This window comes from Coregonus lavaretus (assembly GCF_964263955.1).
Source record: "Coregonus lavaretus genome assembly, chromosome: 33".
NCBI classification, from domain to species: Eukaryota; Metazoa; Chordata; class Actinopteri; order Salmoniformes; family Salmonidae; genus Coregonus; species Coregonus lavaretus.
The window spans coordinates 32,346,691-32,373,246 of record NC_140020.1 but is presented as its reverse complement, the minus strand read 5'-3'; the positions used below and the strand labels follow the sequence as shown (position 1 = coordinate 32,373,246).

Here is a 26,556-nt window from a genome sequence, read left to right as displayed (position 1 = left end):
TTCTTAAAATTGCATTGTTGGTTAAGGGCTCGTAAGTAAGCATTTCACTGTAAGGTCTACACCTGTTGTATTCGGCGCATGTGACAAATACAATTTGATTTGATTTGAATATGAAATGTTGTGAAAAGACACATTCAACATTTACTCAAGGCCTATACCTCTGTGAAGGCCAAGACTGAGACAGGCTTAACCTTCACACACACACACTCAAAAAACCGAGAAGGTGAAATTCACCTCATCAGAATGGAATAGAAACTCACTGGGCAGCACAGCAATGGAACACAACACACACAAAAAAAACATTCCAACACTTTACAGGGAAGAGACTAGAGCCTAGGTCTCTCCCAAAGTAATAACAAGACCATATCCACTTCTTTACTAAACCACCAGTCCCTCAGGGATGTTGCACAGAGTTGTTCTAGATAGAACACCTGATTCAACTCATCAAAAACAATGAGGATCAGTTGACAAGTTGAATAGAACAAACATGTGGAATGACTGGACTGGTGGTCCCTGAGGATTAGATTGGAAAACCCTGTACCAGAGTCTAGACTAGAGGATACTAGGCTTCTTAAACTAATCACCATATCACTTTATTAAGTACTGCTAGACATGTTGCTAGCTAATAATCTTCATGCAATATAAACTGGTAATGGAACGTGCCTAGCACAAAGTGCCTGTCTGCCTGTACATAGTGCTCGATTAATACAACAAAACCATCTGTGATTGACACTTCATTCAATCATGATTATTCAAATGTAGCAATAAGGTTGGCTAGCAGCTCAAAGTGTTGGTACACTACATAGATACCTGATTGTGAGTTACAACAGCACTTAGGTTATACTATGTACTGAATACTTTGTCATTCATCTTATAGGGATAGGGATCTGCCTTGACTATGTGAAAAATAAAGTTGCCCACTATAACACTCCCAGATATTGAATGTGAGAATTTATTTTGTTTCTCAAGATTATTATCCGTTGCAGTCTTCAGCTCCTACTGACTACCGTCATTCCTATTCTATTGAGAGGGGTGTGTAGAATATATATGATGTGAGTGACGCAGATACAGTAGACTATTGCTGTGGTTTCCTGTTGAGCTGGTATAGAAAGGTAGCAGCCCTGAGACAGACTGATTGAGGACATCATTGTGAATGTAGGAGAATTTCACGGTTAGGAGCCATGAAACCAAGAGCAAAATGGATGCCCGGGCCACATATTAGGAGGCAGGGCGGGGTGGAGGTGCCGAGGTTGGGGCTAAGGCCTTGACTGACAAATGAGATGGGTAGAGACACACACACGCATGCACAGACACACACACGCATGCACACACACACACACTGGGAGACAGGCCTGTAAACAAATCTCAATCAGGCATGCCAATCAGTGTTTGAGTAGAGCAAATCAACTCTGGCTGCAGAGCATCAGGGGCCCAGTTAGTCTGCTGCTAGGGCTGCTAGAGCATACTGCATACTAAACCAGCCACTCGCATACACCACTATATCAAATCACATGACACTACATCAAACAACAGATAGACAGATACAGTAGATAGACAAGACAGACCACTGACGACAACTCAACAAAACTGCACAAAACGGCATCATACAAAATAATGCTGTGAAGAACCAAAATATGGTCAATGGATGGAGAGCAGTACTTGCAAAGTACAGTACAGTATGTGCATTTTGCAAACAGATCCAGGGTTGGGGTTAATTCCATTTCAATTCCAGTCAATTCAGGAAAGTAAACCAAATTCAAATTCAAAATTTTCCTCATTGAAAAGTTTTGAATATAATTGGAATGTCAGTGTACTTCCTGAATTGACTGGAATTGAAATGGAATTGACCCCAACTCTGGAGCTGTTTGCAAAATGCACATACTGTACTTTGCAAGCGCAGCATGTGGCAGTTTCTATTCATTTTAATGACGGATGGCCACCAACAGACAGACCTACTATACTACCATATGTTCATATGCTAGATAGCAAATGAGAGACCCGAGTGGCGCAGCGGTCTAAGGCACTGCATCTCAGTGCTTGAGGCGTCACTACAGACCCCCTGGTTCGATTCCAGGCTGTATCACAACCGGCCGTGATTGGGAGTCCCATAGGGCGGTGCACAATTGGCCCAGCGTCGTCCGGGTTTGGCCGGTGTAGGCCGTCATTGTAAATAAGAATGTGTTCTTAACTGACTTGCCTAGTTAAATAAAGGTAAAATAAAAAGACCAACTGGGAGACGGTATTGAGAAGTCTTTAGAGAGCAAAGGTTCAAGTCCTGTCATGTTTTAATGCTGTTTTGATGAGAAATCCATGTGCTTAGCTGGCCCAGCCATACTGGAAGGAACTGACTATAAATGGCTTAACGACACTGGGTGTGTAAATGGCTGAGTGTGTGTGTGTGTATGTGACGCCAAGAGTATAAATATCCCTCAGACGAGGAGCTCTCGGCCACCTGGGGAGCAATTACAACCAGTAAGCCATGCAGCATGTACTCTCACGCACACCCGCACACACACTTCAACCACTCAGATAAGACACAGCACTGAAGTAACTTTTAGTCTGTTCCTCAACCCTGTGACATTATGCTCAGATTGAGTCTCCTGCTGTTTCTGTCGGTCCATTAGTAGTTCACACCCCTCTGTTCAACCCCTTAAACTTACTCGCCTCTCCACTACTGCCTTCTCGATTCATCTGAGTTCCCCGGTAACAAACAACAGATCTTTTTGACCGTTTCAGGCTGACAGACAATTGTTGATAATTGAGACTGGCTGAGGGTCTCTGAGCATCATCATTAAAACACGTACGCACGCGCACACATCGCGGCTTTGTATGGCTGTAAATGCCTAGATGCACTGCTAGGTCCGCAATAATCTCGCCCACCAACCGGCACTCTCTCTGTCGAGACGTCAGGTTTCAGAGTGCCTCAGAACGGCCGAAACAACCGCTGATTTTAATTGTCCGATCTCTCAGTCCATCACCATTTAGCACAAACCTTAGATCCTCCCCCTAAGTGTACTGCATCCGGGGGGGCCAATTATGTTTTTGTGTTCCTGTGCAACAAAGTGAACTGGGTTAGCTCGTGCAACATGGACATTCCAGAGTCTGCTAACGGCATTCAGAGACAACACGGGCTCTTTCTCAAAATAATCTGCCCTTTCACGCCAATTCACAGCTGCTTTTGTAGTATCTTCTACAAACTGCCAGTGGCAAGCCATCTCCCACAGAGATGGGTCTAATAATCTCCTCCAGTGCTTTACAGTAGCTGCAGCATTCTGCATCATTGCCACTGGGGCGGAAAAAGACTGTGCTTGTACTTTTTAATGGGATAGTGCTCTGCACAACCACAACATACATTATCAACTGCCTTTGACGGCGTGTCTTAACTTTACGCTCGCTACCGATTAGCATGAACGGCAATATGTTCCTACTACCTCGGGTTCTAGGGAATTATTTCTGTGGTGCAACATAAACACTTTTCCGCCAAGATTTGGAGCAACGTTTCATAGTCGTGTGATTCGCTCAGAATTTGAATTGATTATCATGTCACTCAGTAAATCCACACCCCCTAAGTCACAAACAGTCCCACACTGTTACCAGGCTCTACGTGCCAGCAATTCGACCCTGGGGACGATGTTAGGTCTGCAATTACTAGCTGCGACTCGAGGCAGAGGAATCAAATGTGTTTCCATTACAGGGTTCAATATTCCAGCCAGACACAGTCTTAATGACACAGCATGGCAGTGTTATGGGGACATATCAAATTAGATGATTCCATTTGGGGGACCAATGTTACACGGAGAGAGAACAGCTTCAGTGTGTGTTTTTGTGTGTTGTCTTGTGTGTGTGTGTTTTGTCACATTGAGAGAGAGGCTTGGGAGAGCCACTCCGTTCTGTAATGAGCAGCGGTGGCCTGTTCTAATACATTCTGTTATGTTCTTTTGATTGCTCAGTTTAATCTTCCCAGCCTGGCTGAGAGCAGAAAAATATGAAGACATTCTACCCCAGTTGTGTGTGTGTGTGTGTGTGTGTGTGTGTGTGGGCAACTGTGTTGAGAGCAGCAGAAGATGAAGCCATTTTACCACTGCCATTCATATCACCTTATAGGCTTCCTGTCTCATTGTTAGACTGCCGTGAAAGGAAGAGTTTATTTCTGTTCAGAAATTGATTTTAACCACTAACTAATAAAAAAGTTTGACATTAAGTGTCCTTCAAGGGGAACGTTTTTCTACAGCTCAAGACAGTTGCACACACAGGGACTTACATACAATCCCCATCCTTCTGCCCAAGGACATCGATACATAAGGAGCTCTATTGAAAAAGTAAAAGTTGATGTGACCTCGTAACATAAAAGACACTAAAATAACTTCAGTATAAGTATAGCCTACATACAATGTCCTACATAAATGGAATAGTACTTTATTGTCTATGTGTCACAATGGTATTCCTATTTTCACTCTGCTCCCAACGCAGAGCACCTACAAACGTGTTTCGTTAGCATACCATAGCTTCCTTTACTGCTACACTAGCAGCATTACAAGCTCAAGCCACAGTTGTTTCCACTCCATAGGCACATGTAGTAGCATATACTGTACAAGTGTCCAAGTTTGTCAGTCTCTTACCTCTCTACATGGTTCAGGTTTCCTGACACGCCCAGCCCTCCAATGGTATAGAGTTTCCCATCATACACCAGACTGTTGTGTCTGCAGCGAGGCACCGTCATACGAGACACCAGGTTCCAGTTGTCCAATAGAGACATGTAGCACCACACGTCAGTTACTGTCACACCCGACTCTGTCCCACCTTAAACACACACACATAATACACAAGTCAGCCACCATCATATCAGACCCTAGCAAAAAATGTAATATAAATTTTAAAAATATCGAATTGAAGATATTACTTATTAGAAACCAGTAAAAACTTACTGAATCGTTGTGAGCTGGGGGCAAATATAACAAGGTACCACCAACATACCATCCCCCACACCCACCCTTATTTCAACCCCTTATTGTTACAAGCAAAAGTATGTGGGCACCTGCTCATCGAACATCTCATTCCAAAATCATGGGCATTAATATGGAGTTGGTCCCCCCTTTGCTGCTAAAACAGCCTCCACTAGATGTTGGAACATTGCTTCGGGGACTTGCTTCCATTCAGCCACAAGAGCATTAGTGAGGTCAGTCACTGATGTTAGGCGATTAGGCCTGGCTCGCAGTCGGCGTTCCAATTCATCCCAAAGGTGTTTGATGGGATTGAGTTCAGGGCTCTGTGCAGGCCAGTCAAGTTCTTCCACACCGATCTTGACAAACCATTTCTGTATGGAGTTCGCTTTGTGCACGGGGGCATTGTCATGCTGAAACAGGAAAGGGCCTTCCCCAAACTGTTGCCACAAAGTTGGAAGCACAGAATCGTCTAGAATGTCACTGTATGCTGTAGCATTAAGATTTCCCTTCACTGGAACTAAGGGGCCTAGCCCGAACCATGAAAAACAGTCCCAGACCCTTATTCCTCCTCCACCAAACTTTACATTTGGTCCTCTGTAGCTCAATTGGTAGAGCATGGCGCTTGTAACGCCAGGGTAGTGGGTTCGATCCCCGGGACCACCCATACGTAGAAATGTATGCACACATGACTATAAATCGCTTTGGATAAAAGCGTCTGCTAAATGGCATATTATATTATTATATTATATTACTATGCATTCAGGCAGGTAGCGTTCTCCTGGCATCCACCAAACCCAGATTTGTCTGTCGGACTGCCATATGGTGAAGCGTGATTCATCACTCCAGAGAACGCATTTCCACTGCTCCATAGTCCAATGGCGGCGAGCTTTACACCACTCCAGCCGACGCTTGGCATTGCGAATGGTGATCTTAGGCTTGTGTGGGCTGCTCGGCCATGGAAACCCATTTCATGGAGCCCCCGAAGAACAGTTCTTGTGCAAACGTTGCTTCCAGAGGCAGTTTGGAACTCCGTAGTGAGTGTTGCGAGCGAGGACAGACGATTTTTACACGCTACAGCACTCGGTGGTCCCGTTCTGTGAGCTTGCGTGGCCTACCACTTCGCACCTGAGCCGTTGTTGCTCCTAGATATTTGCACTTCCCAATAACAGCACTTACAGTTGACCGGGGCAGCTCTAGCAGGGCAGAAATTTGACGAACTGACTTGTTGGAAAGGTGGCATCCTATGACGGTGCCACGTGGAAAGTCACTGAGCTCTTCAGTACGGGCCATTCTACTGCCAATATTTGTCTATGTAGTGTAGCTTGGTTTGAAAGCAGCAAACTGAGTGGACATTTCATCCATTCTCTGCAGGGACACACACAGTTCTCAGCCATGGTTAGTACTACTGTACACTGCTGATTTCCCCACTGACTGCCTGCCTCCCCACAGACACATAGGCTAGGTCCACCGGCCCAACACACATTTACATTTATATGAAATGAGGTAGAGGGGAACATGCAGCAGGACGAATCCTAGTAGTGCTGTTTCACAGTCCAATGTCAAGGTCTAACTCTGTGTAGGAGTGTGGAAGAGAGAACAGACAGAACTCTGGAGGAATATAGTTCTAAAATAATAGGAAGAATATTAATGTTAACACTATGTAAGAATGTGTGTGTGTGTGTGTGTGTGTGTGTGTGTCCATGCATGCATATGTGTGTGTTTGTGGCAGTCCCCATCATTAGCCTACCTGACAGGTAGATGTTGTCCCCTGCTGAGATGACGCTGAATAACTCTCTGTCGTAGAAGGGCAGGCTGGCCAGTGGGTACCACTTACTGTTCTGAGGGTTAAAACATGTCACCGCCGTCAGAGACCGCTGGTTCATACCGATGGCCTGGCGACCACCTATTAACACTATTACCTCCGCCACACCTAGGGGGGTGAGGGGGAGAGAGAAGAGAGGAAGGGAGGCATGAGGTGTGGGAGGGAGAGGGAGAGGGAGAGGGAGAGGGAGGGGAGGGGAGGGGAGGGGAGGGGAGGGGAGGGGAGAGGGAGAGGGAGAGGGAGAGGGAGAGGGAGAGGGAGAGGGAGAGGGAGAGGGAGAGGGAGAGGGAGAGAGAGGGAGAGGGAGGGGGAGAGGGAGAGGGAGGGGAGGGGAGGGGAGGGGAGGGGAGGGGAGGGGAGGGGATGGGAGGGGAGGGGAGGGGAGGGGAGGGGAGAGGGAGAGGGAGAGGGAGAGGGAGAGAGGGAGGGAGAGGGAGAGGGAGAGGGAGAGGGAGGGGGAGAGGGAGAGGGAGAGGGAGAGGGAGAGGGAGAGGGAGAGGGAGAGGGAGAGGAAATGAGAGGGAGAGAGGAGACAAAGAGAAACTTGTTAAACATGTGCTTGCAGTACCATATGGTGAGAATATTTATTTTGTGAGTGAGTTTCTGTTAAGATAGAGGACCCCAGCAATCTATTTAGTTGGTTTGGAGTCGGAAGTTCATGTGCAAAAACATATGCTATTTATTTACAGTGCAATTTATATAGTGATAGGATAGTTAGGTTCAAGCAATGTTTGTAACAAACAATTAGTCCATTTGTGTCAGGAAAATTGGAGGGAATGTCCCACATGACAGCTCAGAGGCACATCGTTTCTCAAATGGGTTATGGCTGCCTCAAAAGCCCAGGCTTCTCACGTAAACCAGGTGGACACTACACGTCTTTCAAAATCCTAACATCGCTGAGACTCTCACATTAAACGACCATCTTTCCTGTAGTTTTTGTGTGTGTTGCCAACGTAGTGGTGCGCACACTAAACGATGTGACACAGACACACTACAAGATTCTTCACTTGGTCTTGAGGATTCTCGATACCATTCTGTCTCGCGAAAACAATGTGATTTAATGTAATAGCTACGAGCTGTGGCTCATACCTGCCTTAATAAACGTTAACTCAGACGTTCACGCTTTCCATACATAGTTAAACAATCTAGCCAACATTTTGAATTGAATAACATTGCTTGTGAACATCAGAGCTGTACCGATTTGACGCTTTGGTTTAAGGCAAGTACAAATTCATACCAGTAGCAGTCATCGCCCCTGCTCGAGAGTCTACACATTCTGGGAAACAGGTCGTCTCACTGGCGAGCTCTCATTGGCTATTGCTGATCACCGTTCCCAAAACTTTTCGTCGCACATCTCACACTAGAAGAGTGTTGCAGATTTTGTGTCGATAAAATCGAACCTGTTTCAAAATATCGAGACAGCAAGGTAGCCCTCAGATTGCGTCTTTGACCCGCTCACATTAAACGACCGTCAATGACGGCCGCGCGCCCCCAAGTAGGCAACGACATGGGGATTTTGTCTCAGATCTCAAAAACGTGTCTGGGACAGCTAAATTGTTGCCAACATCGGCATAAGAGACAGGATTTTGGAAGGCTGGACACGTGAGGCTCGCCTCTCTTTCTCCCTCTTTCCATTTCCACAGATAACACCCCTATCTCCATCCATCCCTCTCTCCCTCCCTCCCTCCCTCTTTCTCTCTCTCTCCCTCTCCCCCCCTACCTCCCTCTCCCTCCCTCCCCCTCCCTCCCTCTCCCTCCGTCCCCACAGATAACACCTCTCTCTCTCCACACTTTTATTTCTCCAGTTTGCGCTCTCTCTCCTCTCTGGCCTCCTCTCTTCTCCATTCCCACAGATAGCACATCACTTCTCTCTAGGTGCTAGTGAAACTCACAGCATGCCCTCAATCCCTTACTAAATCAATATGCTAAATCAATGTGTGGGTATTCAAGAACAGCAGCACTACAAAACACAGCATTTGAATTCTGGGTCTCATCTCAAGGAGTGGGCATTCAGCGCAGCACATCCATTAACCTGTGTGTGTGTTTGTGTTTGTGTGTGTGTGTGTGTGTATTTTTATCAGTGAGATCTCTGTGAGTATAAGTATTCTCTTCATGTTCAGTGCTCAACCATGTGTTCAGGACACTACCAGCATCTCATCTCCACACACACACACACACACACACACACACACACACACACACACACACACACACACACACACACACACACACACTACTGTTGGCAGAAGATGCTAGTGATGTGTAGTTTGTGTGTGTGCGGGTGTCTCGTCATAAGCTGTACAAAAACACCACGTGTTTCTCCAGGCCTCTTAGCCCTCAACAGCAGATAGACAATGTGCAGTGGCGACCCATCATTCAGGGCAGGTGAGAGCCCCACCTGTTTTGAGCCCCACATTTTTAGCAAAACAATCACCGCCATGTCTAAGTCCTTAGTAAGCGTAGACATCGAAAATGTACGCCGTTTGGGTCCTGACATAGAGTTACATTAGAAGTGTAGGCCCCGTGTAGCTCAGTTGGTAGAGCATGGCGTTTGCAACGCCAGGGTTGTGGGTTCGATTCCCACGGGGGGCTAGTATGAAAAATGTATGCACTCACTAACTAAGTCGCTCTGGATAAGAGTGTCTGCTAAATGACTAAAATTTTAAAATTTTAAATGTAAGTGCTCTTCCAAGAAGACTCAAGGTCATTGTCCACAGATAAAATGATGTCAAATCATCTTACATTTGTCTCTTATATGTACAGTAACGTTGATTGGACTGATCATGTCAACAGCTTACTTTCAAAGTCTTAGCTAGCAGTCATCATCATGAATCAAATTGACAATCTACTGGCTAATCCTTGTCATATGAAGAGAAATAATGAAGAGACATTATAGATAAAACGTATCGGTGCTCATCGGCCATCGGACATTAAACAACAAGTTGGAAATCGCAAATTCAACAATGACTGGTTTGGAAGGAATCAGTGGCTAACTGCAAGCATTGCAAAGCAATCACTAGCCTGCTATTCAGTGGAGTGGCTGTGTTTTTTTTTCTCCCGAATTCCCACCATAAATCCAGAGAATGACAGACTTTGATGACAAAGTTTGATGACAAAATTTGCCCACAATGGACTGCCGCGCCACCTTCCTGTTTAAGTGAGCACAGCTCAACAAGGTGAGTCCAAAAATGTATTGTATGCTGCTGCATAAATGATGTAATATGCCAGGGAGATATGTATACTGTAGCTAAGAAAGTGGCGCAGTGGTCTAAGGCACTGCATCGCAGTGCTAACTGTGCCACTAGAGATTTCTGGGAGCCAGAAATCTTTCTGATTGAGAGGGGGTAAAATACTTATTTCCCTCATTAAAATGCAAATCAATTTATAACATCTTTGACATGCGTTTTTTTTTTTTGTTATTCTGTCTCTCACTGTTCAAATAAACCTACCATTAAAATATAGACTGATCATGTCTTTGTCAGTGGGCAAACATACAAAATCAGCAGGGTATCAAATACTTTTTTCCCTCACTGTATATCTATGACATACTACTTAAACTGGGATAGGATGGCTGGGAAAATGCACTGCTTCTTCTTTCAAGGATTAAGAGGGCAGTTGAATTGCAAATGGGCCCATATTTACCAGAGCTTTACCGAATAATATGAATATGTGATGCCATTGTAACTACAAAAAAGATATGGGCGAACGAACACTGACTGATTATTAACACAGGGAAATAGTGACAACATGTATATTTTGTGTAGGAGGATGAGATAAGAGCAGTGTAAAAATAGATTTAATGCTGAGTGCAATTCTGAGGTATTCAGAGTGGCAACAGCACAACCACCAGGTACTATTTGCAGGCATATATCCAACTGATATAGTGCTTTTACAGTATTGCTGAATGTGTGATTCTTAGTCCTGAGTTAAATGCCAAACATGTATGTCTACAGTACATGTAATATATGGAGTGAACATGTGTTTAGATCATACATTCAGCTGATATATAGTACTGCTGATGGTATATTCTCTGCTCTTAGGTAAATGCCAACCATCTTGACACATAATGGGACAGACATCATGTATTGGTTGAACATACACTACCATTCAAAAGTTTCAGAACACCTACTCATCCAAGGGTTTTTCTTTATTTTTACAATATTTCTACATTGTAGAATACTAGTGAAGACATGAAAACTATGAAATAACACGTATGGAATCATGTAGTAACCAAAAAAGTGTTAAACAAATCAAAATATATTTTATAATTGAGATTCTTCAAATATCCACCCTTTGCTTTGATGACAGCTTTGCAAACTCTTGGCGTTCCCTCAACCAGCTTCATGAGGTAGTCACCTGGAATGCATTTCAATTAACAGGTGTGACTTCTTAAAAGTGAATTTGTGGAATTTCTTTCCTTCTTCATGCGTTTGAGCCAATCAGTTGTGTTGTGACAAGGTAGGGTAAAAGACCAAGTCCATATTATGGCAAGAACAGCTCAAATAAGCAAAGAGAAAAGACAGTCCATCATTACTTTAAGACATGAAGGTCAGTCAATACGGAAAATTTCAACTTTGAACGTTTCTTCAAGTGCAGTCACAAAAACCATCAAGCGCTATGATGAAACTGGCTCTCATGAGGACCACCACAGGAATGGAAGACCCAGAGTTCCCTCTGCTGCAGAGGATAAGTTCATTAGAGTTAGCAGCCTCAGAAATTGCAGCCCAAATAAATGCTTCACAGAGTTCAAGTAACAGACACATCTCAACATCAACTGTTCAGAGGAGACTGTGTGAATAAGGCCTTCATGGTTGAATTGCTGCAAAGAAACCACTACTAAAGGAAACCAATAAGAAGAAGAGACTTGCTTGGGCCAAGAAACACGAGCAATGGACATTAGACCGGTGGAAATGTGTCCTTTGGTCTGGAGTCCAAATTGGAGATTTTTGGTTCCATCCGCCGTGGCTTTGTGAGACGCGGTGTGGGTGAACGGATGATCTCCGCATGTGTATTTCCCACCGTAAAGCATGGACGGGGTGCATTGCTGGTGACACTGTCTGTGATTTATTTAGAATTCAAGGTACACTTAACCAGCATGGCTACCACAGCATTCTGCAGCGATACGCCATCCCATCTGGTTTGGGTTTAGTGGGACTATCATTTGTTTTTCAACAGGACAATGACCCAACACACCTCCAAGCTGTGTAAGGGATATTTTACCAAGAAGGAGAGTGATGGAGTGCTGCATCAGATGACCTGGCCTCCACAATCCCCTGACCTCAAATAAATTGAGATGGTTTGGGATGAGTCGGACCGCAGAGTGAAGGAAAAGCAGCCAACAAGTGCTCAGCATATGTGGGAACTCCTTCAAGACTGTTGGAAAAGCATTCCAGATGAAGCTGGTTGAGAGAATGCCAAGAGTGTGCAAAGCTGTCATCAAGGCAAAGGGTGGCTACTTTGAAGAATCTCAAATATAAAATATATTTTGATTTGTTTAACACTTTTTTGGTTACTACAGTGAGGAAAAAAAGTATTTGAGCCCCTGCTGATTTTGTACGTTTGCCCACTGACAAAGAAATGATCAGTCTATAATTTTAATGGTAGGTTTATTTGAACAGTGAGAGACAGCATAACAACAAAATAATCCAGAAAAACGCATGTCAAAAATGTTATAAATTGATTTGCATTTTAATTAGGTAAATAAGTATTTGACCCCCTCTCAATCAGAAAGATTTCTGGCTCCCAGGTGTCTTTTATACAGGTAACAAGCTGAGATTAGGAGCACACTCTTAAAGGGAGTGCTCTTAATCTCAGCTTGTTACCTGTATAAAAGACACCTGTCCACAGAAGCAATCAATCAATCAGATTCCAAACTCTCCAACATGGCCAAGACCAAAGAGCTCTCCAAGGATGTCAGGGACAAGATTGTAGACCTACACAAGGCTGGAATGGGCTACAAGACCATCGCCAAGCAGCTTGGTGAGAAGGTGACAACAGTTGGTGCGATTATTCGCAAATGGACGAAACACAAAATAACTGTCAATCTCCCTCTGCCTGGGGCTCCATGCAAGATCTCACCTCGTGGAGTTGCAATGATCATGAGAACGGTGAGGAATCAGCCCAGAACTACACGGGAGGATCTTGTCAATGATCTCAAGGCAGCTGGGACCATAGTCACCAAGAAAACAATTGGTAACACACTACGCCGTGAAGGACTTAAATCCTGCAGCGCCCGCAAGGTCCCCCTGCTCAAGAAAGCACATATACAGGCCCGTCTCAAGTTTGCCAATGAACATCTGAATGATTCAGAGGAGAACTGGGTGAAAGTGTTGTGGTCAGATGAGACCAAAATGGAGCTCTTTGGCATCAACTCAACTCGCCGTGTTTGGAGGAGGAGGAATGCTGCCTATGACCCCAAGACCACCATCCCCACCGTCAAACATAGAGGTGGAAACATTATGCTTTGGGGGTGTTTTTCTGCTAAGGGGACAGGACAACTTCACTGTATCAAAGGGACGATGGACGGGCCATGTACCGTCAAATCTTGGGTGAGAACCTCCTTCCCTCAGCCAGGGCATTGAAAATGGGTCATGGATGGGTATTCCAGCATGACAATGACCCAAAACACACGGCCAAGGCAACAAAGGAGTGACTCAAGAAGAAGCACATTAAGGTCCTGGAGTGGCCTAGCCAGTCTCCAGACCTTAATCCCATAGAACATCTGTGGAGGGAGCTGAAGGTTCGAGTTGCCAAATGTCAGCCTCGAAACCATAATGACTTGGAGGAGATCTGCAAAGAGGAGTGGGACAAAATCCCCCCTGAGATGTGTGCAAACCTGGTGGCCAATTACAAGAAACGTCTGACCTCTGTGATTGCCAACAAGGGTTTTGCCACCAAGTACTAAGTCATGTTTTGCAGAGGGGTCAAATACTTATTTCCCTCATTAAAATGCAAATCAATTCATAAAAATTTTTACATGCGTTTTTCTGGATTTTTTTGTTGTTATTCTGTCTCTCACTGTTCAAATAAACCTACCATAAAAATTATAGACTGATCATTTCTTTGTCAGTGGGCAAACATATAAAATCAGCAGGGGATCAAATACTTTTTACCCTCACTGTACATGATTCCATATGTGTTATTTCATAGTTTTGATGTCTTCACTAGTATTCTACAATGTAGAAAATAGTAAAAAATTAAGAAAAACCCTTGAATGAGTAGGTATTCTAAAACCTTTGACCGGTAGTGTATATGTTTAGATCCTTGTTCTCTTTACAACATTATAAAAACCTGAAGGTTCATGCATACACCAGGGACAGGGGAGTAACTGCCAAGACAAGCAACTCTCATTTTAGTTTTTCCCATTGCAGAATGTTTTTGCTAGTGAACATGACATCTGGACGGTAGCCTCTTGACCCCTGCTCCCTGAGGTCAAGCTGAGAGACGCTTCTCAGCTCGTTAGGGAGGTGAAAAAATATCTCGCTCCCTCTCTCTCCATCTCTCTATCAATCTATGTGTGGCTAAAATGTCCTCTGAGGGGTTGTGAGACAGTACACTCTCCTTGACAACAGACCCACACAGGGGCGGCTGTCAGTCAGCTACTGAAACGACAGTGGGGGAGAAGGGTGGATGGAGGGAGGGATGGAAAGATGGAGGGGAGGATGGTGGGATAACTGAAATGCTGACAGCTTGTGGTTTATTTCCCGTGTCGTGACCATGAGAGTAAAGGGAGAGGCGGGGGGGGGCGGGAACTCTGCGAGGTGAGCTGCCCACCTGCTGAGCATAGCATCGGTAGAACACACACACACAACCAACCACACCGCTCGTCTCTTTGCTCCAACCTATGGCTGAAAGCTACCCGTAATTGACCAAAGTTATCGGAATCTTTTGTAATTACGGTAATCTATGGCATTATATCATATTAAACACCAATGGTATTCACTTAGTTTATGATTTATATTTATGATCATGTTTTACAGCTTTGTCATTCTGTTTTTTATGTTAAAATATTTTACATATGATAAGGCCACACAGAGGGCCAGCGATAATTACAGACACCTGTGATAATCGGAAATACCCAAAAAGGCCACTAGATATCATCTGGTAAAATTACAATTACAATTATTCCTTGAAAGTTACCAAAATTCTTTGCAACCCTACTCCAGGCCCCCAGTGTCCGGTCTGGAGCGTGAAGTCATGAGCTTTGTTGGTCGGCTACTGCGTAGCAACCTAGCGGCGCCAAAAGCCCTGGTCTGCCCTAGAAAGCCTATTTACAGTGCATTCGGAAAGTATTCAGAACCCTTCACGTTTTCCAAATTTTGTTACGTTACAGCCTTATTCTAAAATGGATTAAATTACATTTTTCCATCAATCTACACACCATACCCCATAATGACAAAGCGAAAACAGGTTTTTATATATTTTAGCAAATGTATTAAAAATAAAAAACAGATACCTTATTTACATAAGTATTCAGACCCTTTGCTATGAGACTCAAAATTGAGCCCTTCTCCCCCTATTGCTCAGTTTTGCCAGGTGGCCATCTCTAGGAAGAGTCTTGGTGGTTCCAAACTTCTTCCATTTAAGAATGATGGAGGCCACTGTGTTCTTGGGGACCTTCAATGTTGCAGAAATGTTTTGGTACCCTTCCCAAGATCTGTGCCTCGACACAATCCTGTCTCTGAGCTCTACGGACAATTCCTTCAACCTCATGGCTTGGTTTTTGCTCTGACATGCTGTCAACTGTGGGACCTAATATAGACAGGTGTGTTCCTTTCCAAATCATGTCAAATCAATTGAATTTACCACAGGTGGACTCCAATCAAGTTGTAGAAACATCTCAAGGATGATCAATGGAAACAGGATGCACCTGAGCTCAATTTTGAGTCTCATAGCAAAGGGTCTGAATACTTATGTAAATAAGGTATTTCTGTTTAAAAAACAAACATTTATTGACTTTGTCATTATGGGGTGTTGTGTGTAGATTAATGAGGAAAAAAAGGTATTTAATCAATTTTAGAATAAGGCTGTAAAGTAACAACATGTGGAAAAAGGACAGAGTCTGAATACTTTCCGAAAGCACTGTAAGTATATTTTAGCAATTACATTTACTTTTGATACTTAAGTATATTTAAAAACAAATACTTTTTTTACTGTAGTAGTATTTTACTGGGTGACTTTCACTTTTACTTGAGTAATTTCCTATTAAGGTACTGTATCTTTACTTTAACTCAAGTATGACAACTGGGTACTTTTCCCCACCACTGCACACACACACTTTGCCTCCTCGGTCTCTCCTTGTTCTCCTCCATGCTGTGCCCCTGCTATCTCCTCTTTCCCCCCCGACGGCTAAACCCTTCTCAGGCCTGCTTCCTCTGTTTTTTTTATCTCCTCCTGCTCTTATCTTTATCTCTTCTCCTATTTATTCCACAGTTCAACCTTGCTCTCTCTATCCATTCTCTGTATATCTCACCTTGATCTCTCCCATTGCCCTGTCCTCTTCCTCTTTGACCCTCATTCTTTCCCCTCAATCCCTCTCATATCTCACTAAGCCCCACTCTCCCCTTTTCTCTCTGCCCTCTCACTCCCTCCCTCTCCTCCTCCTTTCTCCTAACCTTATGCTCTTTCTCCCAGGAAGGTAATTTGGTATGGTGAGGATCAAGAGGCCAGGGGCCTCAGATACAGTGTGTATGTGTGTGTGTGTGTGTTTGTGTGTGTGTGTGTGTGTGTGTGTGGCCCCTACTGTGAGGGTATTCTGGCAAAGAATCAGGGAGTGTGTTTCAGTCTAAGTAAGTGTGTGCTCTAAGGGTATTCTCAGGGTGTGTATGTGTGTGGGTGTGTGTGTATTAGTGTGTGTATGTGTGTAGTAGCATGTGGGTGTGTGTTAGTGTGTGCATTTGTGGCCTGCTGTGAGGGGACTCTAGCCAGGCCCTGAAAGACCGGCACAATGGGACAGGGACTCAGCACTAGCAGGCACTCTGCCAGCACACACACACACACACACACACAAAATGTGACCGTTTAACCTACCTAAGACTCTACAGCCTCATACAATATTCATCACAATCATCCAGCCTGGTTATGTGAAAACCATTGCATGTGTGGATTTGGTGTTTGTGTGTGTGTTCAGTACACTGCATAATCTAGAGCTCTTGGAAGAAACTGAGCCAAATCAGCCAGCCAGTACTTGATCCTCTGGTCAGTGGTCAGAAAGCTGTGTCGTCATGCCAACAGCCAGGGGGTTGATATTCACTGCACTGGATATACTAGCTACGGTACCATTTAAATGTATAATCTGAAAATGATGTATTTGTTCAAACTTTCACCAATAAGACCCAGAAACATCAACGTCTCCACCGTTATCTTCTATTCTACTCTCTCCTACATCTTTCGACATTGCAAGAGATTAGATATTATCATGATATGCTGAAGGCATTTCCGAAGCTTCGGCTTCATAGTGTGTGTGTCTCAGCCATTCTCAAGCGGTCCAGACCGTGCCGCTTTTCTCTTTAGACCGTAGCACAGAGTAATATCACGCTACATTGGCTCTTTAAAACAAACCAGCATGAATAATCACTCAAACCAGGAGCTGGACACTAGCACGTACACAAATACCCATGCATATGCTCGCAACTACCCAAAATAACAAACCCTATAATTGCCTTCCAAATTCACACATTTCAAGTCCTATCACTCAAGTGAAATGAGAAATAAATTAAATTATTGGCTGAAACAGGGCTCTAGTCAGAGCTAGGCGACGTAAATGCGAAGTCGGTGTGTGAATTCGGTCGGTGCTTCAGTCGAAAGGCGACAGACAGAACCGAATAGTATGATATATCATCTTATGATCTTCTCTGTGCTCCTGTGCAGTTGTGAGTCTAGTGTGAGTCAGTTGTGTGCGTGTGTGTGTGTAGTTCTCATTTCTGTCTCAGTAGTGCCTCTGTCTCAGTGGGGCTTGTGTCTTTTCCCCAGAGGGCCGAGGGGGACAAGAAGTGTGAATAAGATGATGATGTCACCACTCCAAATGTAGGACTTCAAGAGTGTGTGTGTTTGTGTGTGTGCGTGTGTGTTAAAGTCAGAGTCTGACTTTAACATCTTTATATAGTCTTCCCAATATCTTCAGTTTCCTAGGTCTGCAGGCCACTCTCTTTACTGATTGTATTTGACATAATGACTATTACTGTTTTAAGGTTACCCTCCTCCTGGACAGCTACTGGGTCTGCAGGCGTTTGAGTCTAAACCATGATAAAAGTCAGTGCTTAACCAGTTCAGACCTGCTCCAATGCGGTTTGTGTGCGCTCTCCTCTCTTGCAGGTGCTGTGAGTGCGTGTGTATCTGTGTGTGGTTTAATCATTTCCTGTGTAGATGCTGGGCTTGTGGCTCGTGAATGTTATATTAGTGTACAGAAAGTGCAAATGGTCACAGAGATGAGAATCTCATTTCAGACCTTCCCCCTGCTCTAGCCGGTATATGTTAAAGTAAATGTGTGGTGAGCATATAGCTGGGCCCAAGCACTGTATGTGTAGAATGTGACTCTCTCTCTGTGTGTGTGTGTGTGTGTGTGTGTGTGTATAGAGTGGGAGTAAACGTCCCCCAGTCATTACAGCTCATTTGTCTGAGTGCTAGTACACTTGGCTGAGCTAAGTTAACGGTTTGGCCTTGCTCTAGATTGTCCTTTCTGGGGCTGCACTGAGCATGGCTGCTGTGAGGAAGAGGCTTAACATGTGTTTGTGTGTGCGTGACCGAACCAACCTCAAAAAGCACTAATCACTCAGCACTACTGTTCATTGATGTAAAAAACTGACTGTGGTTTACGTCTTGTCTCAGTAACAGATCCTTATTAACAAGCAGGAGACAGAGGGATCAGAAAATAAGACTAAATACAGTGCCTTCAGAAAGTATTCAGACCCTTTGGCTTTTTCCACATTTGGAAACATTACAGCCTCATTCTAAAATGGATTAAATAAATAAAAATCCTCAGCAATCTACACACAATACCCCATATTGACAAAGTGAAAACAGGTTTTTAGAAATTCTTGCAAATGTATATACAAATATAAAACCTAAAATACCTTATTTACATAAGTATTCAGACCCTTTGCTATGAGACTCAAAATGGAGCTAAGGTGCATCCTGTTTCCAATGATCATCCATGAGATGTTTCTACAACTTGATTGGAGTCCACCTGTGGTAAATTGAATTGATTGGACTTGATTTGGAAAGGCACACACCTGTCTGTATTAGGTCCCACAGCAAAAGCAAACCATGAGGTCAAAGGAATTGTCCGTAGAGCTCCGAGACAGGATTGTGTCGAGGCACAGATTTTGGGAAGGGTACTAAAATATTTCTGCAGCATTGAAGGTCCCTAAGAACACAGTGGCCTCCATCATTCTTAAATGGAAGAAGTTTGGAACCACCAAGACTCTTCCTAGAGCTGGCCGCCCGGCCAAACTGAGCAATCGGAGGAGAAGGGCCTTGGTCAGGGAGGTGACCAAGAACCCGATGGTCACTCTGACAGAGCTCAAGAGTTCCTCTGTGGAGATAGGAGAACCTTACAGAAGGACAACCATCTCTGCAGCACTCCACCAATCAGACCTTTATGGTAGAGTGGCCAGACGGAAGCCACCCCTCAGTAAAGGGCACATGACAGCCCGCTTGGAATTTGCCAAAAGGCACCCAAAGACTCTCAGACCATGAGAAACAAGATTCTCTGGTCTGATGAAACCAAAATTGAACTCTTTGGCCTGAATGCCAAGCGTCACGTCTGGAGGTCCCGTGTAGCTCAGTTGGTAGAGCATGGCGTTTGCAACGCCAGGGTTGTGGGTTCGATTCCCATGGGGGGCCAGTATGAAAAAGTATGAAAATGTATGTACTCACTAACTGTAAGTCGCTCTGGATAAGAGCGTCTGCTAAATGACTAAAATGTAAATATTTTCCAATTTGTAAGTCGCTCTGGATAAGAGCGACTGCTAAATGACGAAAATTTAAATGTAAATGGGGGAAACTTCATCCCTACGGTGAAGCATGGTGGCGGCAGCATCATGCTGTGGCGATGTTCTTCAGCAGCAGGGACTGCGAGACTAGTCAGGATCGAGGGAAAGATGATCGGAGCAAAGTACAGAGAGATCCTTGATGAAAACCTGCTTCATAGCGCTCAGTACCTCAGACTGGGGCGAAGGTTCACCTTCCAACAGGACAACGACCCTAAGCTCACAGCCAAGACAACGCAGGAGTGGCTTCGGGACAAGTCTCTGAAGGTCCTTGAGTGGCCCAGCCAGAGCCCGGACTTGAACCCGATCTAACATCTCTGGAGAGACCTGAAAATAGCTGTGCAGCAACGCTCCCCATCCAACCTGATAGAGCTTGAGAGGATCTGCAGAGAAGAATGGGAAAAACTCCCCAAATACAGGTGTGCCAAGCTTGTAGCGTCATACCCAAGAAGACTTGATGCTGTAATCGCTGTAATGTTGTAATCGCTGCCAAAGGTGCTTCAACAAATTACTGAGTAAAAGGTCTGAATACTTATGTAAATGTGATATTTCCGGGTTTAAAAAATATATATAAATTAGCAAAAAACGTTTTTGCTTTGTCATTATGGGGTATTGTGTGTAGATTGCTGAGGATTTTTATTTATTTAATCAATTTTAGAATAAGGCTGTACATTTGGAAAAAGTCAAGGGGTCTGAATACTTTCTGAAGGCACTGTACATCTCTGGATGTAAACTTCACAAATTCACAATGTAATCCCTGAGTTCCTCAGAATACCTAATGACAGATAATCACTTGCATACAGTATACTGTCTCTAATTAGCCAATTAGTAGCTAGGAGAGTCACCGGAGTGATGTGTGAATGGTTCATTATGAGTCTAACGCTTTGAACACACCGACTGCATCATTGCGTTTTGGTACACCAGAAGTTCATTCATTTCCAATGGAACTCTGCGCTTGCCTTGCAGCAATGCGTTGCAGAAGCAGCTGCGGTGTGTTCTGTGTGATACATACGTTGGATTTATCGAACGTATGCGTCAAACTGTATGTGTAAACGGGTTGACAGAAATGGTAGCAGAAGGTAAATGTTGAACTTTTGTTGCACACATATCTAGATGATGCTGCAGTCAGTGTGTTAAAAGCGTTAGGCTGTGTTTCCACAGCCACCCTAAGAACCCAAATCTGATTTTCTTTCTATATCAAATCATTTTTCCTGACTATCCACACTCAGTTTTACATGTGACTAATATCAGATTAGTGCATTCACACTGATGTAGCCTCTGAAGTAGCACACAGATACCATGCTCATTTCCTGTCAGTGTTCCTTAACATTTTGGAGTGGTTGTCATAGTAAGGGCAGGTCATGTGAAAAAAATAAAAACATATCAGAGCAAAAATACCCAGATCTGAGTATCCAGACAGAGGCTGCATATGGAGGGTCGGGATTGAGATCCACTTACAGTAGGCTGCATTTAGATAAGCAATTCTGATATTTTTTTCATTAGTTGGTCTTTTGACCAACTAGCTCTCAGTCTCACATAAGAATTAGACGTTCATCCATGTTTAAGTTGTTCCAAACGTCAAATTTCAAAGTGTTTAAGGTTAAGTTTAGGCATTAACCCCGACATTTTTAGGTTAGGTATTAACTCCGAATGGTTATGATAAGGGTTAAGGTTTGGGATATGCTTAAAACTAAAATCTCAAAAACAACTTTTTATTGATGGATTCGAACATGCAACCTTTGGCACCAGAGGCAGATGCTCCCTGTCCACAACGCCCCATCAAAACCGAAACCTACTTCAAGGTAACAGCACTCACTGTTGCCCCTAGTGGCTGGTTTCCACGCCATCTCCCAACGTCCTGGATGGACGTCGAATACTGACTTTTATCACAGATGACCTGGCTGCTTTTGACCAATCAGATCAGCTTGATGTGATTGGTCAAAAGGATAATTAGTGGAAAAAAAGAATTGGGCTGCATGTTGAAACGCAGCCATTATGGAGGTGGTATAAATCAGAACTGAAAAGATCAGAAACATGTGTTTTTTTGTTGTTGTTGCTGTTTACACATTAGGGGAAAGAAAGGCATCAGATATGCAAATAATTGGCAAAAGATCTGAATTGGGCTGCGTGTGTAACCAGGGTCTTGTACGCAACACTGTACTAAACACTCTCCCATATGGATACATAGGAGGCTTAGGCATTCGTATACAGTACAGTATAAAAGTATTCCAGGCAGGTCACACCAGATCCACTTCAGTATTCAACATTTGTCCAGCTCCCCAGGACGTCGGGAGATGCCTTCAATACCATCCACTAGGACATTGCCAATGAATCACGAAAGCCAGCTAGCTGTCTACTGGTAAGTAAAACTAGTTAGCCAGTTTTCGCACTGCAGATATTGGCGCTATTGTTGCACCTCAGTATTGTTGTCTAGCTATGTAAATTACAATTACATTTCACTACTGTAACGTTCATAGCTGACACAACTTGAAAATGGTTCTTTTTTATAATACAGGAGCCTACATGCTTGTTTAAACTAGAATACTGGCTGAAATGGATCAAAGGGTGGCTGGCCCAGTGTCAGTTTGAGAACTCTCAGACAGCCTAGCACGCTATGGTGTCTTGCATGGGATTGTTTACAAAAAAGTAGAACTGCCGGCCCGACAAAACAAATGAATGAAGAAACCAACTGACGTAGCTGATTTTGAACTTGGACTTACTGAGTGTGGCTTTAACTAGTCCGAATTAATGCGTAAACTTAACCCCCACTCCCGGACAACTTTTGAATACTCAAGTCAGACCGTGAAATCTTGTTGTCTGTAGCAGGTGGTGAGAAATCTTCACCGGGATAGGATACTGATGTGTCCTGATGTGGACAAGAGAGCAACGGGAGGAGGAGAGAGAGGAGGAGATGGAAGAGGATGATCAAAAAGTGGTTGAAGAGGTAGAGGAGGAGAAGTAACAGGGGGAGTAGAGGAAGAGGATATGAAGGAGAAGGATGAGGTAGAGTAGGGGAGTATGTTGTTCTGGTGAACTGTGTCTCCTGCTGTGACACCAGAGATCGCTGGCAGGGAGATAGGTCTACGGACACACACACCTTTTTTTTTCAACGCTTGAGAGACTTATCTTCCAAGCTCAGGTGGTGCCCCATCTTTCAGGCTCACACACACACACACACACACTGCATTCCCTCAATTCCTACTATTCTGTCTATTTCTCTCTCGTCCACCCTCAACTTCTCTTTCTCTCCCTCCTTCTCTCTCCCCCATCCACTATCTCATCCTCCCTCTCTCCCTCCTCCTGACACAGGTCACTGCTGGTCACCATTAGGATTAACTGAACTTTCTTTAGGAGCAGCCTCCATGTCCCTCTGACTCAGCCCCGCTGTGCATCTCAGAGCCAAGTCAGCCAGAGGACCAGATGGCCAGGCTAACACCACACTCAATCAGTCACACACTAACCAGGGACCAAGCCTGACTAGAACCCTGAATAGAGAGATGTTTGACCTCAGATGAGAGAGAGAGAGAGTGAGAGAGAATAAAACCCTTAAATTGAATTGAATTGAGAGAGAGAGAGAACCTTGTTATCATAATGAATTATACACAAGTATTGTTTTTGGAACGTCTTTTCGAGAGTCTTCCCCCCTTCCATAAAACTAAAACCACTACCCCACTCTGCAATTTAAACAATTAAACACACAAACCATTAAACTACCACCATTTACTCTGATTGTTTACCAATGAGAGAGAGAGAGAGTGTGTGCGCGCACCTTGAGCAGAACAGAAAAGGCAGGTTCATAAACTGTCCACACCATAAAGTGACATTTGTTTAGCAATTACCTTCATTCTACCAAGCAGAAAATGTGTTATGTTCGTGCTGAGCGCTAATAAGTTTCGTGCACACACACACACACACTAATTAGACAGCTCTTTATTGAGGGGGGACCAGAAAAAAGACTTGGCCGAGTGGCAGGAAAATCTAACGAACAAAAGCACTTTGTCTGTCCAGGGCTACTTATTCCCATAAATATCTGCTTTAATGATGTAAACAAACTGAATGGGACAGCCTGAATGGTTGGAGAGTGAATGGCTGGTTGGAAGTTCACTTCTTGTTATAGAATAATAATAGGGATAAGATACTGTAAATGCCTGGACTGTTCTGTGCTGAAAGCAGCTGGTGTTTAGGAGGTACTAGGAGATGTTTATGTATTGGGCCTACTGTAAAAGCACCCCGAGTTCCTCAGCATAGACATCCCAGGGACACTGTTATGGTTGGCCATCCAAAGCTTTCATAGTAACAGGGCTCACACACAACCCAAACTCTTATTTTGTTTCATTTTGACATTACTGGAAAACTACTGATGGTTTTGGACACCAATATTGTTTGTTAATGCGATCCAAAGTATTTCATCGGATGTAAATGGCATACTTTTGTTATTTCTTTCTTCTCCTGCTCCAAATATGAATTTCAGTCATTGCTTCATTGTGCCTTCTACATTGCATATTTACATTTTAGTCATTTAGCAGACACTCTTATCCAGAGCGACTTACAGTTAGTGAGTGCATACATTTTATTTTAAGTTTTTCATACTGGCCCCCCGTGGGAATCGAACCCACAACCCTGGCGTTGCAAACGCCATGCTCTACCAACTGAGCTACATCACTGAGCTATATCCTGGCATGCATGTGACAGCCCATGTGTGTGTGTGACTGTGTGTGTGTGTTAGGGTTAGGCGATGTCAACCTTTGTCCTATCTAGATGATGTACCCATAAAACATTGTAATATACGATGGTATCGCCCCCTATTGGCCAACCAAAAATAAATAAAAACTCACCTAAAACGACCATTGGGCTATAGCACAAAATGGAATGCTACAACCGGACGAATCATGACAAAAGATAATGTTGTTGAAAGCCTGGGCAGAGGCTAAGTGTAGGCAAATCTTTTCTAATATTCCTTTCTGATAGAGTATCTTCAGTATGGAACAGGTGTGTGTGTGTGTGTGTGTGTCTGTGTGGCGAATGTCTGATGACGAACAGTCTTACCCTAGAGAGTTAGGCTATACTTAATGGGCTGGATAGAAACTGACTGTCCCCCGTTTTCAGAACGGGATAATAATAGCTTTATTTGTCTCATAACATAGTAAATAAATACTATTGTTTGTTCTATCTCTCATAAAGCTGTGATTGAGAATAACCTAGGCTTAGGCTATAGACTTTCATTCTTGTTATTATTGAAAGCAGCAACTATAGGAGAACACCTTCTTAGGCTAGATTATTTGGGGAAAAAGCTACTGTTCATAACTTTAACTTGTCTTAAAGATTTTATGATAGGCTTTTATGATAGGTTATTGACCATTTGGTTTAATTTCAACCTCGCATGGAGGGATTTTCCCGGCCTGTATGGATAATTTCTTTCTAAATAAGCTTTGATTGAACTTGTCGTTAAATGTTTCTATAGGCTATTGAATGTTCTCTCTCATTATTAGTCCCCTGGCTACGTTAAGTTTTTAGGCTATTCAAATAAATTTTTGAGATGGAACTCCGTTACATTCATTGTTTGATCCGGAGAAAGCCATGCATAAAATGATGAAAGCGTAGCCTATAGCCCAAAGTCATATTCATAGCCTATCAAATGGAGCGAGAGAAGGTAATACAGGCTACGTTTTTTTAATCAGCTAGACACAAGATAGTGAAGGAGTGTCTGTTACAAAAAAAATGAATAGGTTTAGGCTATAGCCTAAGGCTCATGCATCCGAGAGAGAGAGAAAAAGAGAGTTTCAGTTTTAAAGCAAGTTTGCTGCAATTCTACACATTTTGCCATGGGGCGGGGAGAATATTTAGCAATTTTATAACTCATTTCATGCAATTCTACTCATTTTGCCATAGGGTGGAGAGAAATGTTGAAAGTTTTTAATATGATATCTAAGTGAAACTAACAAAATCAATGGGGGCCCCTCGGCTGGTAATTCGACCATGATTACTAAGTTTAGATAGCTAACTGCGAGGCTAATTTACCAATCGATTTTTTGTTTTTTGCTGACATGGGCTAATTGAGTGACTAATCAGTGACAGACATAAGATAAAACTGCTGATACACAACCAAATTTCGAAATTGCACCTTGTGTATTCTACTATTCTAACTTGCAACAGTACGTTGAGACCCCAACTGAGCCCCCCCCCCTCAAAAAATTAAGAAAGATATAATATAATTTATTTGATAATTATTGATCCGAGGGGCCTTCAAAAGAGGGGCCCCGAGCCGCATGCGGCCCGTCAGTTGCCAATCCCTGGTGTACACCTACCTGCAGATAGCCGTGGTCGTGTCCTAGGAGTTTGCATCTCCTGTCTGGCGTGAGGTAACATGTGATATCTCTTGGCCTCGTTGACCAGGTCTCGACACGCCTCCGACGTCTTTATTAACTCCTCGTTGTCCACAACGTTCAGCAGGTAGGACGGGTGGATGAACGGAAGACGCACCACTGCTAATAACTCTGATACATGCTGCAGGAGAAAGAGTGGGGAGAGGAGAGATGGGGGGAGGGGGAGAGGAGGGTGCAGGGAGGGAGGGAGATGGGCCAGGAGAAAGGGGAATGGAGTATAAAGCAGAGGGAAGGAGATAGAGAAAGACATGTCAATTGACTATGTGTAGGCTACACAAATTCATCTACAGCAGTAAAGCTGTAGAATTCCTGGAAGCCTCAACGAAGCGTTAGATTAGCAACAAATAAACAAACGCAGATATGAGAGCAAATCACACAGGCTGTGCTGCCACAGACAACTCCTTTCATGTCTGTCTCAG

General features: G+C 43.7%; 1 pseudogene across 1 annotated transcript in view; it reads right to left on the bottom strand.

The window, feature by feature from the left end:
• LOC311108205 (kelch-like protein 29) overlaps nucleotides 1–26,556 on the bottom strand; it is a 208,891-nt pseudogene that overhangs the window by 41,108 nt on the left and 141,227 nt on the right. The window contains exons 8-10 of the transcript in view: nucleotides 26,060–26,258; nucleotides 6,691–6,873; nucleotides 4,620–4,800 (exon numbers count right to left, since the gene is read on the bottom strand). The product of the transcript in view is annotated as a kelch-like protein 29 (transcript). The remainder of the gene's footprint in view (nucleotides 1–4,619; nucleotides 4,801–6,690; nucleotides 6,874–26,059; nucleotides 26,259–26,556) is intronic.